General features: G+C 48.7%; 1 pseudogene; it reads right to left on the reverse strand.

Moving 5' to 3' along the window:
* Positions 1–15,635: 15,635 nt before the first annotated feature.
* LOC123592125 lies at positions 15,636–16,661 on the reverse strand (annotated as a pseudogene).
* Positions 16,662–19,337: the final 2,676 nt, after the last annotated feature.

The raw sequence follows: 19,337 nt of genomic DNA on the forward strand, positions 1-19,337 counted from the left end.
GGTGGTGGGAGGGGAGTCTCAGGCGGTCTCGGCCACCCACCATAGTGTCCCAGAGGATCGAGGCGTGCAGGGAGCTTTGCGTTGATGAGGTGTGCACCCAACTTTCTCACTGTCCAGCCAACTGTCCCGGGTCATAGACCTCAGGGCCTCTGGCACTGCAGTGGGCCTGTGAGGAGGGGCAGGCTTAGCGCCCAGAGAGGGAGCATGGGAGGGGGGAGGGCAAGAGGAAAGTGGCTGCCGGTTACCCCACCCCCCTGAGCATCTCCTTGGCCTGCGCTGGTGGAAAGGGGCGCCACACACACCATCATTGAAACAGAGTCTAACCATTATTACACAAAACTTATAAAACACCTACTAAGTGCTGAGCAGTGTGCCAGGGGCTGAGGACAATCGTTTGGCAAAGATTGGGTGGGTCCTGCCTGCATAGAGCGGGACTCAGAAAGGCATTCAGAGTGGGAGCACGGCGGGCTACAGGAGCTGTGAAGGCTGCCCTCGAACCCCCCAGAATGGTGATGTGAGGCCGTGTGGAGTAAGGCTTAGCGGAGCCCTGCAGACTGAGCTGGGGGACCTGAAAACATTTGTGTGGCTGGAGGGCCCTGGGGGGAGTTGGGCCGGGAGTGGGTAGAGATGAGGCCAGAAAGTGACCCAGCAGTCTTGGCGACCACATTGAGGAGTGTGTACTGTGTCTCAAGGGTAGGTGGGAGCCACTGAAGGCTTTTTAGGCCGGGGAGAGCTATGGTCAGATGCAGGGTCTGCAGTGCTTTGGGAATGGGGAAGGATGGGGCGATCCGACTTCAGGTTTCAGGGAGGGAGGATTGAGGAGCAGGTATGGATCTGGGGGCGGGGGCTGAGCCAGGCTCTGACCCTGAGGCAGGGGGCCAGAGCTGGAGGAAGAGCAGGCCAGGGTCCCCACCATGGCCTTGGCTCTATCACCTCTCCCCTGCAAGCCTCAAAGGCTGGTTTGTTCCACAGGCCCTTAGATAAGACAGGTCGCTTCTCAAAACCTCAGTGTTCTCATCTGAGACGCGGAGAGTGGGGCAACTTTCTTCCTGCCACTTGGAGTAGCCGATTAAGAACACGCTTTCTCTACCTGGGCCTGGTTCCAGGGCACAGAAACCGGAAGGGGAAGAGCCCATGGACATACAGGCCTCCACTAGCCACACAATGGCTGGGGGTGGGCTCTGGGCATGCTCACTAAGCTCTCGGAGTGCCCTGGGAGGGGCCGGGGGCACGTCCAAAGTGAAAAGCAGTGGATGCGGTCCTGGCTGAGGCCTCCTTCTCTCCTTTGTGGCCTCAACTGCTCTCTCATTACCCAGGCCCCCAGGGCTGGGAGGATGGGGAAGATGGGGTGACAGTTTAGGCACAAAGGGGTGAGAAACCTGGACTCGCCTAGCTCCGAAAGTCTCCAAATCTCTGCAATTTACTGCTCGTCTTCTGACTCCGCAGAAGCAGAAACCGGAGGGAAGGGACCCACCCAGAGCAGACCAATGGTGTTCGGACGATAAGAAGAACTTCCAGCTCCATCTCAGGGGTCCCTGCTTTCTCCCCACCCCGGGGGAGCCGCTGAGTGAGCGAGGTCGAGAGATGCCCTGAACCAGTGCCCCCGCCTCTGCCCTCCTGGGGCACCTGCCACCGTGTTTCCTTGGAGGTTGTCCTCACATGGGCCTGGGGCAGAGTGCAGCCCCCGGGGGATGCTGCTGGCGGGGCGAGGTGGACGGTGGTCTTGTCTGACTAGCCCGGGAGAGGGGAAAGGGAGGCCTGCCAGGACGGCTCCTGGTTCTGGAAAAGGCACTCTCTCAGGCTCCTCGTGCCATCTCTGCGAATCGTCTTTCCACTTTTCTTCTTCCTCTTCTCTCCCGCAGCCCTCCTTACTCCTCTCTCTCTGGTTTCCTTTCTAGCTCCCTCTATTTCGCTCTTCTTCCCCTTATCCTTCCCCTGGCTCCTCCGTCCCCTCCACACCTCCTCCTCTTCCTTTTCTCACCTCCTCCTTGTTCCCCCGGGCTCAATTCCACTCACTTGCCCCCCCTCCCCCCCACTCTCCCCTTCCCGAGTTCAAGCTGTCTATTCCTTTCTCTTGGAGCCCCCTGCCCATCTTGGCAGGAGGTCATCCCAGATAATGCAGGGAATCAGGCTGTCTTCTTTCCAGAATGTCCCCCTTCTCCTGAAGACTAGCAGGCCGCCTGCAGCCCCACGGTGCCACCTGCTGCCTCAGGCCAGCGGGAGGACTGTGCCCTAGGCCAGCTCTCCCCCTTTGGAGCTCCCGTCTGCGGCAGCGGCCTCTGCAGGCGAGGTTGGGGATCGCGGCTTCCTGCCAGCTTCAGCTCCTTCCCTCCTCCTGTTCGCAACCCAGGCATCCCAAGGTCCACACGTGTGTGTCCAGGGTGCACATGAGTGTGGGAATCGTGTGCGGATCACAGGGCATATCATGTCATTCATTCATGCAGAAAACGGGCAGAAATCCATCCCCCCCCCCCTCCAGGATACCAATGAAATGTGGCAGTACATGGTACATGGTACGTACTCAGGACATGACAGGGATCTCCTCCCTGATTGCCGATAGCCGCCCTGAGTCCCTTCCACAGCTACCCCTGGACTAGCTATGAGTCAGCTACTGCTGGGCAGCAGGAATCCCCAGGTTCCCATTCTGGAGGCATGAGTCAGGCCCAGGTTGGGGAGGAGAAAGGTCACACTGGGGTCAGATGCTGGACCCAGGCAGGAGCAGACACGCGCCTGGCTGCCACCTTATCACGATGGGATGGGATATATGTGATGTCCGTTGCCAGTAACTGGATCCCAAGGGCTGGGAGGGTAAGGTCCTGGGGCTGAACTGAGCACCCCTACCCCTGTGGGCTGATGGTGTTGTTGACTCGGGCTCTGTGATATGCAGATGCTTTTCAGATACAACTGCCTGAAAAGGGCCCAGCCCAGTCCTAGAAGGCATTGTGTTCATTGTTGCTGTTGCTGCTCCGGGGGGCAGAACCCCTAGCCCTGGGGATGGGCCCAGCCTGAGGACTCCCTCACTGCCCTCAGAGCCCCCAAATGCAGCTCGCCAGATCTGAAGCTCCATCTTGGTTCCCTGAGAACCTCTCTCCTATATCTAGATTCCAGCAGTTTCCAATCAGGGCCCATTGAGCTTTCTTCAGGCTTTCGGGAATATCTATGATGGGGAAAGCCTACTTTCAACTCCCTCCTATACTCCTGATTCTGGGCAGGGGATCTGTCCTTCCTTGTTGCAGCAAACTGACCACTCAGCACAACGGACAGGGACCCACGTGGGTGGGCCATGGTGGGGAGGAGGGTCTGTGAGCCTAGCAGTAGTCAATATTTTAGCCATGCTATTCTATCCCCAGTGTCAGCTTCTTATCTCCAAGAGCCAGAACGTACTGGTTTCTTAGGGCAGCTAACTATCCATCTCTCAGTAATTATTATTATTATTATTTTTAATATATGAAATTTATTGTCAAATTGGTTTCCATACAACACCCAGTGCTCATCCCAAAAGATGCCCTCTTCAATACCCATCACCCACCCTCCCCTCCCTCCCACCTCCCATCAACCCTCAGTTTGTTCTCAGTTTTTAAGAGTCTCTTATGCTTTGGCTCTCTCCCACTCTAACCTCTTTTTTTCTTTTTCCTTCCCCTCCCCCATGGGTTTCTGTTAAGTTTCTCAGGATCCATATAAGAGTGAAAACATATGGTATCTGTCTTTCTCTGTATGGCTTATTTCACGTAGCATCACACTCTCCAGTTCCGTCCACGTTGCTACAAAGGACCATATTTCATTTTCTCATTGCCACGTAGTACTCCATTGTGTATATAAACCACAATTTCTTTATCCATTCATCAGTTGATGGACATTTAGGCTCTTCCCATAATTTGGCTATTGTTGAGAATGCTTCTATAAACATTGGGGCACAAGTGCCCCTATGCCTCAGTACTCCTGTATCCCTTGGGTAGATTCCTAGCAGTGCTATTGCTAGGTCATAGGGTAGATCTATTTTTAATTTTTTGAGGAACCTCCACACTGTTTTCCAGAGCGGCTGACCCAGTTTGCATTCCCACCAGCAGTGCAAGAGGGTTCCCGTTTCTCCACATCCTCTTCAGCATCTATAGTCTCCTGATTTGTTCATTTTGGCCACTCTGACTGGCACGAGGTGATGTCTGAGTGTGGTTTTGATTTGTATTTCCCTGATGAGGAGCGACGTTGAGCATCTTTTCATGTGCCTGTTGGCCATCTGGATGTCTTCTTTAGAGAAGTGTCTATTCATGTTTTCTGCCCATTTCTTCACTGGATTATTTGTTTTTCGGCTGTGGAGTTTGGTGAGCTCTTTATAGATTTTGGATACTAGCCCTTTGTCCGATATGTCATTTGCAAATACCTTTTCCCATTCCATTGGTTGCCTTTCAGTTTTGTTGATTGTTTCCTTTGCTGTGCAGAAGCTTTTTATCTTCATGAGGTTCCAATAGTTCATCTTTGCTTTTAATTCCCTTGCCTTTGGGGCTGTGTCAAGTAAGACATTGGTGCGGCTGCGTCTCTCAGTAATTAAACACACCATTCTAGCCATTCACATACACGGTGGGATTAGCATGAGGTGCCCTAGAGAGCCTTCGCAGGCAGAAAAATGGTGGAAGTGGTGTAGTGATTTGATTGATCTCTGCCACCCCAACATGAAGGAAGTCAGTTAAAACACATACAGGCAGGAAAAAAAAAAATCATTCCTTGAGCACCTGCTGTGGACCAGCCCTTGTGAGGGACTGGGAGGGAGCGGGAAGAGTGCAACATGAGGTTGTCCTTGCATTCTTCTGGCCTTACGGTGGCTCACAGTTGCACCGAAGACGTACGCATCAACAAACACGTATTTCTTTCCCATTTATGAAATTTACAGAACTATTTCTGGGAAATTATCAAACCTGTTAAAGACATGAAAAAATGAAGTGGCAGCTTTGCTGGGTGGAAAGAAAAAAAACCCTCCTAAATCCTGCGTGACTAGCGTCTGGAATGCCTGTTTTCAGGGAAGCCCTCTCCTGGTTCCCCTGGCTGCTATACCAGCAGGGCCCCTGCCTGCTCCTGCTGGGGACACAACCCAGGGAAATGGCACAGAGGTCCAAGGACAACAGAATTTGATGACTTTATGGATTAAATACATACTGATGTGTCAACAGTGTGACGATACCAGAAATCAAAGGTTATATTCTCTCTCCACTCTCCCTCACTATCTCCCCTTCTCTTCCTTGGGCTCCTCATTCTCTGAGCCTTTGGGGCTTTATAGGATGAGCTTAGTCCTAGTGGGGTGTGGAAAGAATCCTGGCTTGCTTCCTCTCTTATTCCAAACCCTAGAGACCATAGCTTCTGACGTCCTCCTGAATGCTCAGTACTGAGTTTCCTTGCATAAACCATGGCTCAAGCTGCCATTCCAGCCCTCCCCAGCCCTACCTCAAGTCTGATCCTCTGGACAGAGAACTGTTTGCCCAGCCCACGCCTGGCAGCCTGACCCAGACCGTCAAGATGAACAGGTTTGGCCGATCAAACTGGCTACAGTCTTTGTTTTTCGAGAGATAAAGCGTCAGAGTTTTGGCCACAGCTGAAATAAACTTTTGCATTTATTTTCTTTGGAATCATTTTTTTTTTTTTATTAAATTTTTTTTTTCAACGTTTATTTATTTTTGGGACAGAGAGAGACAGAGCATGAACGGGGGAGGGGCAGAGAGAGAGGGAGACACAGAATCGGAAACAGGCTCCAGGCTCTGAGCCATCAGCCCAGAGCCTGACGCGGGGCTCGAACTCCCGGACCGCAAGATCGTGACCTGGCTGAAGTCGGACTCTTAACCGACTGCGCCACCCAGGCGCCCCTGGAATCATTTTTAATGTATGGAAAAGTGACAAGAATAGTACAAAGAAAAAAATTTTTTGGTCATTTGAGAGTTAGTTGCTGACCTGATGTCTCCTTACTCCCAACTACTTTAATGTGTATCTTCTACAAACAAGGACATTCTCTCTCTCTCTCTCTCTCTCTCTCACTTAGCCACATTACAGCCATCAAAATCAGGACATTAACATGGATACATTACTGCCATCTGATCCTGAGACCCTATTCGAGGTTTACCAGTTGTCCCAATAACGTCCTTTTTTACCAAAAGGATGCCATTCAAAATCAGGCCTTAGTGTATTTGGTTGTCAGTCTTCTTGGTCCTCTTCAGTCTGGAATAGTTCCTGAGTCTTGATTTTCATGACCTTGACACTTCTGAGGATGATAAGCCAGCTATTTTGTAGAAGGTCCCTTGGTTTGGGTTTGTCTGATGTCTTGTCGTGATTAGACTTGTGTTATGCCTTTTTGGCAGGAGTATCGCAGAAGTGATAGGTGCTGAATTCTATCACGCCGTGCACGATTTCAATTTATTCCATTTCTGGTGATGTTGACTTTTTTTTTAATATTAAAAAAACTTTTAATATTAAATTTAATATTAAATTTAATAAAAAAATGTTTTTTTTTATTTTTTATTTTTAAGAGACAGAGACAGAGCATGAGCAGGGGAGGGGCAGAGAGAGAAGGAGACACAGAATCCGAAGCAGGCTCCAGGCTCGGAGCTGTCAGCTGACAGCTGACAGCTGTCTATGCTGACAGCTATAGAGCCCGATGCGGGGCTCAAACCCACAAACTGCAAGATTATGACCTGAGCCGAAGTTGGATGCTTAACTGACTGAGCCACCCGAGGCCTCCCTGGTGATGTTAACTTTGATGACTGTCTTCCAGGTTCCACCACTGTAAGTTATTTTTTTCCTCTTTGTATTTAAAATGCACTTTGTGAAGGGGCACCTGGGTGGTTCAGTTGGTTGAGCGTCTGACTTCGGCCTAGGTCATGATCTCACTGTTCCAGAGTTTGAGCTCTGCGTCAGGCTCTGTGCTGACAGTTCAGAGCCTGGAGTCTGTTTCAGACTCTGTGTCTCCCTCTTTCTGTGTCTCCCTCTCTCTCTGCCCTTTCCCTGCTCGCACTCTGTCTCTGTCTCAAAAATAAATATAAAATTTTTTTTATGTTTTTATTTCATTTTTGAGAGAGAGAGAGAGAGAGAGTGAGTGGAGGAGGGGCAGAGAGAGAGAGAGAGAGAGAGAGAATCCAAAGCAGGCTCTAGGCTTTGAGCTGTCAGCACAGAGCCTGATGCGGGCCTCAAACTCACTGACCATGAGATCATGACTGGAGCTGAAGTCAGACGCTCAACTGACTGAACCACCCAGGTGCCCCTAAAAAAAATTTTTTTTTTAATCCCCTCCATTCTTGAAACACTTCCTAACTTTCTGGATGAAGATGATCCCGAATCATTTTGTGATGCATTTGCTGCCAGCACTGGAATTAGCCATTTCTCCAAGGAACATTGGTTTCTTTTGTGGGGGGAATGCTATTTAGAAATCATGATCTGGGCTGATGGCTTTTGAAATCTTGTGCATGAGTTTTTGACCCTTAAGACAGGAATGAGTGTGCCTTCAAGCTCCAACATTCTAGATCAGTGATTCTAAACTTGTTCAGGTTGTGGACAATGTGGAGACAAAGAGACTTTTTAAAAAAATGAAATTTATTGTCAAATTGGTTTCCATACAACACCCAGTGCTCATCCCAACAGGTGCTCTCCTCGTTGCCCATCACCCACTTTCCCCTCCCCCCACCCCCATCAACTGATAAAGAGACTTAATGGAAATATATGATATATTGAGTAAACATAATATTTTATAAAATCTAAAACATCATCAATGGAGAAAGTAAGGGACTATATGTATATATATGCATATGTGTATATGTATACACACATATACAGTTTAAATCTATGTAGTTTCTTTTTTTTTTTAAGTCTATTGTGATTTAAAAAAATTTTTTAAGTGTATTTATTTATTTTGAGAGAGAAGAAGAGCAGGGGAGGGGCAGAGAGAGAGAGAGAGAGTAAGACAGAGAGAGAGAATCCCAAGCAGGCTCTGCACTGTCAGTGCAGATCCCAATGTGGGGCTCGAACCCACCAATTGTGAGATCCTGACCTGATCTGATGATGTTGGATGCGTAACCAACTGAGCCACCTAGGCACCCCAAAATCTATGTATTTTCATGTATTTGTCTATCTTGAAGGTCATGAGCACGCTTATACCTTCAATCTGAATCTCAGTACCACATGGTTCATTCTAGTTTCCCTCTTCCAGCATTCCTTTGTGTACAACCAATCTCCCCTTGCAGCCACTGTCCTCAGCACAGATGTCTTCTGTGTTGGGACAAGAAACTCCCCCAAGGAACCTTGGCCTGGATGCCTGCTTTCCCACCTAGTAGCTTTGGAATTGGATTAGGCAGGAAGAAAGGAAGCCCTCTCCTGGTTCCCCTGGCTACTGCACCAGCAGTGCCCCTGCCTGCTCCTGCTGGGAACACAACCCTAATCTCTTTTCTTTGTTCCCTCAGACCTAGTTATGGGAGCTGCTTCCCCTTGGGCCCGTCCCATCATATCTCTTTTTACCCTTTCAAGTGCCCGGTCAACACTCTACACCGGGTTAACAATTCTTTACATTGAGTTCTCTCTGTTCAAATAGTGTGACTGCTGTCTCCTTATTGGAGCCTGACTGACAGAGGTGGGCCTTGAGCCCTGATGCGCAGAGGCTCATGGGGTGCCTACGTACTTTCTCCCCATGTCAGTGTATGTGGAGATACCGGGAAGAGATAGCTCCCCGCCAGTGGGCCGGTGGGAGCTGCAATGTTGGCCGAGAGAAGGCAGCCCCTTCCAGAGCATTCTGGGTCTCTCTTGTTAGGTTTCAAACAGGAAGTGTCTAGCTGGGCTGAAGGACTGTTGACTGGAGAAATTCCAGCTGGAACGTTTGGCGGCTGTATGTTCCTTGAAGTCAAGGGCATCTCCTGGAGACAGGAATCTATTGAAAAGAGTCTTCATAAATTTACACAAATATTTTGTGTTTCATGCATTCAATGGTTACACAACAACTTTCATGTCAACTTTTTTTTTTTTTTTTTTACAGATTTTAAATAAAACGTTTATGTTTGACAGAGATAGAGAGGGAGAGAGGGAGAACACGAGTGGGGGAGGGGCAGGGAGAGGGAGAGGGAGAGAATCTCGAGTAGGACTCCATCCATGAACCATGAGATCATGACCTGAGCTGAAACCAAGAGCTGGACACTTAACCAACTGAGCCACCCAGGCTCTCCTCCTGTCAATTGTTTTTAATAAACATTAGTGAGCACCAAATGAAGGTCAGATGCTGTGCCAGACAATGGGGATGTGCAGATAGAGTCACCAGTCCTTAGGCCCTAAGATCCCGCTGTCTACTTGTGGGTGGGTGACATTCGGGTAAAAAAAACGACAGCTTCCAGTTAAATCTGGCAGATTGAACACACATATTTAACTCTGCTCCCTTCTGAAACCCACGACACTGAGGTGAGGTTTGTTTATTTTAAAAACTGAGGGGCACCTGGGTGGCTCAGTTGGTAAGCATTTGACTTTTCATCTCAGCTCAGGTCATGATCTCACACTTCGTGAGTTCGAGCCCCGCATCGAGCTCTGCACTGATGGCGTGAAGCCTGCTTGGGATTCTGTCTCTCTTCTCTGCCCCTCCCCCACTTGTGCTCACTCTTTCTCTCTCAAAGTAAATAAATAAACATAAATTATTAAAACAAATAAAAATTTAGATGTTGTTGTTTTGAAAATGAGCATTGGTTTTGACACGATATATTATGGATCGATTCGTGCGTAGTATGCATTTCAGGTTTCCTCATGCACAATTTTGTCTGTGAGGAACGTGGATGAACACAGAAAACTGCACCCAGTCTAACTGGGTCGTGTAGGAATAACAAAATGCGTACAACTGTAACATCTATCCAGTGCCGCCCACCCACACCAGGCGGGACCACCCTTCACTGGACTTCAGATAACCTTCCTCTCGCGGGTAACTTGCAGTAACCTCACCATAGCTAACAAGCTGCAACCCTTCCCATGCCACGCCCACAAGCCAACTGAGTCTCTTTCCAGGTAAAATGCCTAATTTATTGTTGTCTTTATGTGTTTCGTAACCATTTCGTATGTGTAAAACCGGGCTACCATTTTCATTAGGTTCTTATCTTTTTTTAACGTGTCACTGATGAAGTTTTTAAGTATTGTGCTCCGAACCCTATTTTTTCCCTCATAAGCCCTGTGGTCGTGTTGCAGGGTTTTGCACGGTGGGGTGTTTTTTAGGAATGCTTATGTCGTGTTATAGCAGAACCGATTACACATAAGACCGAGAAAACAGCAAAGGAGATGATTGTAGAATGCTTCTGGAAGCTAGAGAGTAGAACAAATCGTAATTGACTGTGAGATAATACAAAAAAAAAAAAAAAAATGTGTATTGCTCTCTGATCCCAGTTTCCAGCACAGAACTCCTAAAACCTTTGTAAATTCCTAAGGGGCAAGAACATTAGGACAGCTCCTAAGCCCTTGTAAATTCTTTTTTTAAAATTTTTTTAAATGTTTATTTTTTAGAGAGAGAGAGAGAGACAGAGCACGAGTGGGGGAGGGACAGAGAGAGAGGGAGACACAGAACCCAAAGCAGGCTCCAGGCTCCAAGCTGTCAGCACAGAGCCCGAAGCAGGGCTTGAACCCATGAACCGTGAGATCATGACCTGAGCCGAAGTTGGACACTCAACTGACCGAGCCACCCAGGCGCCCCAAATTCTTAAGTGATAAGAGCACTAGGGAGCATCTTTTATTCTACTGAGGCGACTCTGGATGGGCTCCCGGATGGCTGCTGGATGGGGGCCGACCACAAAACCGAGCATGATTAGAAACTTGCAATTTTCAGCCTCACCCCTGTCCTCCAGAGAGGGGAGAGGGGCTGGAAATGGAGTTAATAATTGATCATGTTTATGTGAGGAAGCCTCCATAAAATCCTAATAGTCGGGGTTTTGGGGGGACTCCCAGGTTGGTGGACATATTCACGTACTGGGAGGGTGACATACCCCAACCCTATAGGGACAGAAGCTCCTGGACTCAGGACCCTCCCAGACTTTGCCCTTTGCCCTATCTGGTTGTTCATACGTATCTTTTATCACATCCTTTTTTCCTTTTAATGTTTTTATTTATTTTTGAGACAGAGGGAGACAGAGCGTGAGTGGGGGAGGGGCAGAGAGAGAGGGAGACACAGAATCCAAAGCAAGGCTCCAGGCTCCGAGCCGTCAGCACAGAGCCCAATGCGGGGCTTGAACCCACGAACCGTGAGATCATGACCTGAGCCGAAGTCGGACGTTTAACTGACTGAGCCACCCAGGCGCCCCTATCACATCCTTTAATAACCTGGTAAACATAAGTGTTTCCTTTAGTTCTGTGAGCCATTCTGGCAAATTGAATCCAGGGAGGGGGCCGTGGAAGCCTCAGATCTCTGAAGAGGGACAGCCTGGTAGGACCGAGCCCTTAGCCTATGGGAGCTGACACCATCTCAAGTCTAGATAGGGTCAGAATGGAGTTAGGTCACAGGACACCTAGCTGGTGTCACAGAATTGCATTGTATGGGAAAGACTCCCACTCCCTGTGACTGGAAGTGTCAGAAGTGAAGTGCTCTGTGTGAGTAGTAAAGGGGACACGCAGGAGGAAAACTGTGGGTTTTTTTAAACACACTAATTAAGGCAAACAAGTTGAATGTTGAGCCAATGGCGGGAAAGAAGAGGGCTACACAGGAAGCAAAGGAGGAACCAGAGGCCGGGTAGAAGCTTATTTGCCCAGCAGGGCCAAGACCCCCTCCACCCCCGAGGCATCTCAGTGAGTAGATCCGCTCCTTCAGGGCGAGGAAAGGACTCAGCCCTGGCCACTGTGCAAAAGATCTGGGGAGAGGCCCCCTAAACCTACTGACAGTGGTCGCCCTAGCGAGGACCCACTCTGCCTGAGCTGGGACAAAACTGCCCTTATCTGTTCATACCCGGAGCCCCCGAAGAACCTAGAAGCTCTCTCCAGTTTTCAGGCAAGGAGAAATGTCTACCTGCCCCCTCGCTGCCAGCCTGAAGAGACAACACCGATGTGCACAATCAGAGTCAGTGCCTCCTACTGGGGAAAATGGGAAGGGAACAAATAGAACTTGAAAACCATGTGCCCCCACAGAAATACTTCTTTTTTTTTTTTTAAGTTTATTTATTTATTTATTATAGTAATCTCTACATGTGGGGCTTGAACTCACGACCCCAAAGTCAAGAGTTGCACTCTCCTCTGGGGCGCCTGGGTGGCTCAGTCAGTTACGCAACTGACTTCGGCTCAGGTCGTGATCTCATGGTTCGTGAGTTAGAGCCTTGCGTCCGGCTCTGTGCTGACATCTTAGAGCTTGGAGCCTGCTTCCGATTCTGTGTCTCCCTCTCTCTCTGTCCCTCCCCTGTTCATTCTCTGTCTCTCTCTGTCTCTCAAAAATAAATAAACGTTGACAAATTTCTTCTTAAAAATTAAAAAAAAAAAAAAAGGAGTTGCATTTTCCTCTGACTGAGCCAGCCAGGTGCCCGCCCCCCAACGGAAATGCTTCTTCTTCTTTTTTTTTTTTTTTTTTTTTAATTTTTTTTTTTTCCAACGTTTATTTATTTTTGGGACAGAGAGAGACAGAGCATGAACGGGGGAGGGGCAGAGAGAGAGGGAGACACAGAATCGGAAGCAGGCTCCAGGCTCTGAGCCATCAGCCCAGAGCCCGACGCGGGGCTCGAACTCACGGACCGCGAGATCGTGACCTGGCTGAAGTCGGACGCTTAACCGACTGCGCCACCCAGGCGCCCCTCTTCTTCTTTTTTTTAATGTTTATTTTTGGGAGAGAGAGGCAGAATGTGAGTGGGGGAAGGGGAGAGAGAGAGGGAGACACAATCCGAAGCAGGGTCCAGGCTCTGAGCTGTCAGTACAGAGCCCATCGTGGGGCTCGAACTCACAGATCACAAGATCATGACCTGAGCCGAAGTAGGATGCTTAGCTGACTGAGCCACTCAGGCACTCTAGAAATACTTCTTTTTGGGGCGCCTGGGTGGCGCAGTCGGTTAAGCGTCCGACTTCAGCCAGGTCACGATCTCGCGGTCCGCGAGTTCGAGCCCCGCGTCGGGCTCTGGGCTGATGGCTCAGAGCCTGGAGCCTGTTTCCGATTCTGTGTCTCCCTCTCTCTCTGCCCCTCCCCCGTTCATGCTCTGTCTCTCTCTGTCCCAAAAATAAATAAATATTGAAAAAAAAAATTAAAAAAAAAAAAATTAGAAATACTTCTTTTTAAAAAAAATTAAAAAAATTTATTTATTTAGTTTTGAGAGAGCAAGGGAGAAAACATAAGCAGGGGAGAGGCAGAGAGAGAGGGAGAGAGAAAATCCCAAGCAGGCTCCGCACTGACAGCGTGGGGCTCAAACTCATCAACCATGAGATCATGACCTGAGCGTAAACCAAGAGTCAGGTGCTTAACCGACTGAGTCACACAGGGGCCCCTCAACAGAAATACTTTTATGAGGATTCAACCGCATATTGCTAAGAATGGTCTGGGACTAAGAAAGAGGTTTTGGCAATTAAGAAAAAATCTTGAGTTTAAAATTCAATAGAGAAAATGAAAAGTAGAACAAATATTGCTGAGTGACAGGCGAAGTCTTCTGGGAGATCAAATGGGGGAGCTATCTCACAATATGGAATACAAGCATGAAGAAATGGAAATTATGAGCGTAAAGATAAACGCGAGGATGCCAAAGCTAGGCGGATCTTCTATCTGAATGACAGCTGTTCCAGAAGAAGAGAAAAGAACAGATAGAAAAGAACTAATAAAGACAGAAACAGGAGAAGAAAAACTTCTCTGAGCTAAAAGAAAGACTTGAGTACTAACGTAAAAACTGTTCTTTGAATGCCTAGCAAGATTAATACAAACAAGATATATACCTAATCATTTCCTGGTGAATTTTCAGGACTTAAAAAAAAAAAAAAAGAAAGAAAGAAAAAGAGAAAGAGAAAACCAAAATGAGAATCCTCAAAGCCTCCCTGCATAAAAACAACAAACAATAAACACAGGTGACCTGAAATGGAAAGAGAAAGAGAATCAGACTATCGCCTGCAACTTGAAAAGCCCCAGGCTCATGGGACAATGCTCCCTCACCACTTCTGGGGGAAAGGACTCAGATTCACAAATCTTGGCCAAAATATTATGTAAGCATGAGGGAGGAGACATTTTTCAGACCTTGCAAGGATGTCTCCGTGAACCATTTCTCAAGAAACGACTCACGAAGGTAGTTAAGACAAATGAAAATTAAATTTGAAAAAACACAAAATAACCTCAAGGTAGAGAAAGGCAAAGAGAATGGGAAACAGTGGAGAGCAGTAAATCGACTAAAATCTGTAGCAAATAAATGGACGAGATAAACGGATTCTAAGCTATGTTCTATATTAGCAAAGATCTTTGAAACAGGACACAAGGGGGAAAACTTTTAGTAATAGGTTGAACCTGAAGTTGCAGATTATTTCAAAAATTTTTAATGTTTATTTATTTTTGAGAGAGAGAGGGGGAGAGAGGGAGAGAGAGAGAGAGAGAGAACGAGCAGGGGAGGGGCAGAGACTGAGGGAGACACAGAATCCGAAGCAGGTTCCAGGCTCTGAGCTGTCAGTACAGAGCCCGACGCTGGGGCTCGAACTCACAAACCATGAGATCCTGACCTGAGCCAAATCAGATGCTCAACCGACTGAGCCACCCAGGTGCCCCCGAATGTAAAGTTACAGATTATTTCAACCAAGCCTCAGCTATGGGATGGAGACACTGATGGGGTCAACAGCAAAGAGGGGAGGAGGGTAGGGAATTAAAGAGTTAGGGGTCCGGGATCAGGGAGAGGGATTTAGGCAAATAAAGGAGAACTTGCGTTCCTCCCCCCTCCCCATGTTCTTCTTTGATTTTTTGAATTCTCTTGAACAGTTGGGATGCACTGATTAATTGCCTTCACAATTAAAGACCATGGAGTAAGAAACACTGAAAAGTTAACAGTGTTCAAAGGTGTAAGGTGAGGCCATGTCTCTAGAGAAACTGCTTTCCCCAATTCCTCCTTTCTTTCCCAGGGTAGTTTTTTCACAAACAAAAAATGACTGACCAGAAAAAAGGCTAGGCCATGGTATGCAGAGAACCCCCGAGGCCCCAAAGTAGAAACTGAACATGCTCCATAAATAAAGATAGCTATCTGCGTCCTTGCAAGTTCTCCTTTGTTGGAGAAGGGCTATGTTCGGGCATGCCCTGTGGGGGGTTCATTGTTCTCATCTTTAGAAGACCGAACTCTGTGATAGGACTTGCAAGACACCAGAGTAGTGGCACGGGGAGAAGCTCTCTGGCCTAGTTCTTAACCTAGAGGTTAACGTGCCTGAAGTTTAGTTGTGTCTCTGCCATTTCTGTGAGCTATGTGCCTTTGTGCAAGTCGTTTGACCTCTCTGAGATGAATCGATCACTCCAGAAATACCGGGTTGCTGCACATAGTCAACATTCTCCAAATGTTTGTTGAGTAAATAAGTGAATAAATGCGTGGCTCACTTGGTTAAGCATCCTACTTCGGCTTGGGTCATGAGCTTGCGGTTCGTGGGTTCCAGCCCTGCATTGGGCTCTGTGCTGATGGCTCAGAGCCTGGAGTCTGCTTCAGATTCTTGTCTCCCTTTCTCTCTGCCCTTCTGCTGCTCTCTCTGTGTCTCTCTCTGTGTCTCAAAAATAAATAAACGTTAAAAAAAAAAAGTAGGTGAATAAATGAATGAGTGAAGGGACTTGCCTAAGGTCACCCTCAGTGGGAGCTGTGCCTGAAGCCCATAGCTATCCAGCCTTGCTCACAGTGAAGATGGCTCTCCTCCACCTCCTCCTCACTCACCGGCCTCAGCACTCGGCACACCTCCTGGACGATCTGCTCCTGGTTCTGCACGGAGCACAGGACCAGGGTGCAGACCACCACATCCATGGAGCCATCGGCCACCTGCTGCATGTTCTCCCCTGCAGCCACCACGAAGCGCTCGAACTGCAGGTGTCGGTTCTCGGCGACGCTCTTGATCAAGAACTTCTCAAAGTTGGGGTTGGGGTCGATACAAGTCATCCTGTATCCAGCCGGGTAGAACTTGAAGTTGGCCCACTTCCAGCAGAGAGAGCTTCCCGGAGGGGCCCGCAAACTTGGGCAGGTTGCTGAAGAGCTCGCGCTTCTTGCTTGTCATCTGTTCATTGTACATCACGGTGAACTTCGCGAGAAGTAGGGGAACCATTTTTTGCATATCTGGTTCCACAAGCCCAGAAGGTTCAGCAGGAGCATGGGAAATAGATGTACCAGGATGCAACAGCCTGAGAGAGAAGGTGGCTGAGGACTCCTGGTGTGCAGGAAAGAGAGCACAAACCCTGGGGATGGAGGAGGAGAGCAGGGTGGGGGCAGTGGCACCACCATGGGTAATGTAAGACCCTGCAGACACCCCCAGTAGCACAGAGTTAGCAAATGAGGGATAAACCCAGAGAGGGGGTGTCTCAAGTCCTAATGTTCTGGGGCTCCTACCAGAAAAGAGAGGATAGGAATCTCCAAGAGCATGGCAATGGCCATCTGTCACAATAACTTCAACATCGGCAACAACTCGCATACACCGAGTCTTTAAGTACGTTTTCTAACACTCTTTTCTTCACTACTTAAAAGAACCCACGAGACAGGCACTATTCACTTCCCATCTTATAGAAGAAGCAACTGGGCCCCACAGAAGTGAACTACAAGGCTGTGCAGCTGGGAAACGACAGTCCAAGTGAAGCCAGAGGGCCACACTGGTGTTGCGTGGTTTCCACTAAGACCGCTGATCTCTTTTAGGGGAGTAACTTCTGACGGAGACCAGAGAGAGTACATGCGTAGGGTGATCACGTGGAGAGGATTGGGACAGAACGACCTCACAAAATGTTGTTTTTGTCACCCCTGGAGGCAGAAATAGCCATTCTCATCGTCTGTAGAAACTCCTCTGGACTAGCCTCCTCTGCCCACCTCTGAGTATCTATCCGTATCCTTGCCCATCCTTAGCTCCTTCCTGCCATACAGAGGTGTTTCTCCTCTGAGCCAGGCTGGCCCCATCCATTAAAGCCAAAACCCTAATTAATTAGCTACCGCCCCCCCCCTCCCCATCTTTAACATCTCTCCTTATGGTCTCTCTCCTTTCCCCCCACCACCTGCATCATCAAGTCTTTCCATCCCATGGGAATCCTTTCCTTAACCTTACTTTCCATGCAAGCCAACCCCCCACCCCTTTACTTTCTCTTACTGTCAAACTGCGTGAGACATTGTAGTGGGTACTTACTGTTCCCACTCCCTCGCCCCATTCAAACTGCAGCCTGCTGACACCTGTCTTCTGCCCCCACAACCCCACTGAAGTGCATGCAGACAGATGGAAAGGCAGGCAGAGGGAGAGGAGAATGAGAGGGGGTGACAGTATTAAGAAGTGGTGACCAAAGAATAGAATGCTCTATCTGAGGAGGTGAGAGAGGCTGGTGTCCTGGTGGAGAGACTCTCTGTCCTCAGAGCCTGGAGGGAGGAAGAAAAAGGTGGGTGGGGAGGTAAGTTTGGGCAGAGGAGTGAAGGTAAGAGGTTTTTACCAGATGGCCTGATTTTCTCAGTGAAGAAGAATGCTACGTTACTTTGTTGAAGATAAGGGGGGAGGGGGGAGGACACGAAGAGAGTGGAGAAGCTTTGCCATAGCAACTAGGAGGACTGGAAAAGCTTGTTGACCCAAAGCAGAGAGAGGGGCCCAGTAGCAGAGAGGATGTGGCTGAGCCTGGGGACTGTGAGTTGGTGGTGACACCACATCTTGATGGTATGGTCTTCACAGATGCTCTACAGTTTGGAACTCAAGCAGGATTCAGCGTTTAGGGTGAGCGGGGCTGAGCCGGGCTGGGGGTTCAGGTGGAGGAGGCTGAACAGAGTCAGGCCTCAGAGACTGAGGGGTCTGAGAGGTCCAACCTGGACAGAAAGTCTCCAGGAGGGTAGTGGGTGGGGAGAAAACAATAATGGGGTTCAGGCCTGGGGATGCTGGAGAGGCTGAAGAACCCAGCTGCTGAGTGAGATAATTATGATCAGTCCCGTAGCGTGAAGGCAGACTCTCCAAGAGATAGAGCAGTTTAGGGTCTAGAGCGTGGCCACGGGCAGAGACAAGAGGAAAAGTTTGGATGGGAACATCACTGGAATTGAGGATTTAAGGAACGGTCAGGGTGAGATGCCGGGCAGGTTATTACCTGGAGAGTGGGGGTGCCAGGCTGGAGAGGAGCCCCGGGAGCCAGGTGTCAGAGTCCCTGGTGAGTGTGAGGGAGTGGCCAGGAGGTCAGGAGGTGACTGGGGACAGCAGGGGCCAGCCACAGGGGAGGGGGTAGACGTGGTGTAGCTGGACAGCATGAGCCTCTTGGGTTTTAAAAAACTGCAGTGATCTGTGCCACCAATATAGAAAGGCAAAAGCTCAATCAGCATAGAAAGGATTTTTTTTCCCAGTAAATAGCACCCTTTGAATGTACACAGCTTAACCCACCGAATCTCTTCCCACTAATGGGCATTTGTGTTGTTGCCTGTTTTTCGCTGATGGAAACCCAGGGCAGCAGAGACCACGTGTGTGCACTTTTGGTGAGAGCATCTGTAAGATAAATTCTTGGCGGTGGGTGTACTTGGTCAAGGACAAGTGTACTCATTTTATTTGTTTTGTTGACTGAGGTAAGCGCAAATGGCTTTAACTTTGAGAACTATGCCAACTTGCCCTCCAAAGAGGATGCACCAGTGGGTGATCCCATGAACGAGGGACAAGGCCACATGCTCGCCATCACCGTTTTGCAGCCTGACAATGTGACAGGGGCATGTGACTTTCCGTATGTTATTCTTATTGTATTTCTTTAATCTGAGTGAGGTGGAGCATTTTGTTTTTCATATTTGCTATTTTCTTCCTTTCCTTTCCTTTCCTTTCCTTTCCTTCCCTTCCCTTCCCTTCCCTTCCCTTCCCTTCCCTTCCCTTCCCTTCCCTTCCCCTCCCCTCCCCTCCCTTCCCCTTCCTTCCTTCCTTCCTTCCTTCCTTCCTTCCTCTTTCTTTCTTTCTTTCTTTCTTTCTTTCTTTCTTTCTCCCTTTCTTTCTTTCTTTTCTTTGTAAGTAATCTAGTGGTTCAACCGCCAGAGTTCAGATCCTGGCTTTTCGACATCTTAGCTGTGTGACCTTGACCCATTTTCTTAAACTTGTTGTGCTTCTGTCCCCTCTCTTAAAATGGGGACGATGACATTGGGCTGAGGAGCTGTTGTGAGAACTTCAAGGGTGAACAGATGCTGTGTGCTTAGGACAGCACCAGGCACCTGTAGATTAAGTACCCTGTGCACACTGCCACCTCATATTATGTGCCTCTGTTA

The sequence above is a fragment of the Leopardus geoffroyi genome, chromosome B4 (assembly GCF_018350155.1).
Source record: "Leopardus geoffroyi isolate Oge1 chromosome B4, O.geoffroyi_Oge1_pat1.0, whole genome shotgun sequence".
NCBI lineage: Eukaryota > Metazoa > Chordata > Mammalia > Carnivora > Felidae > Leopardus > Leopardus geoffroyi.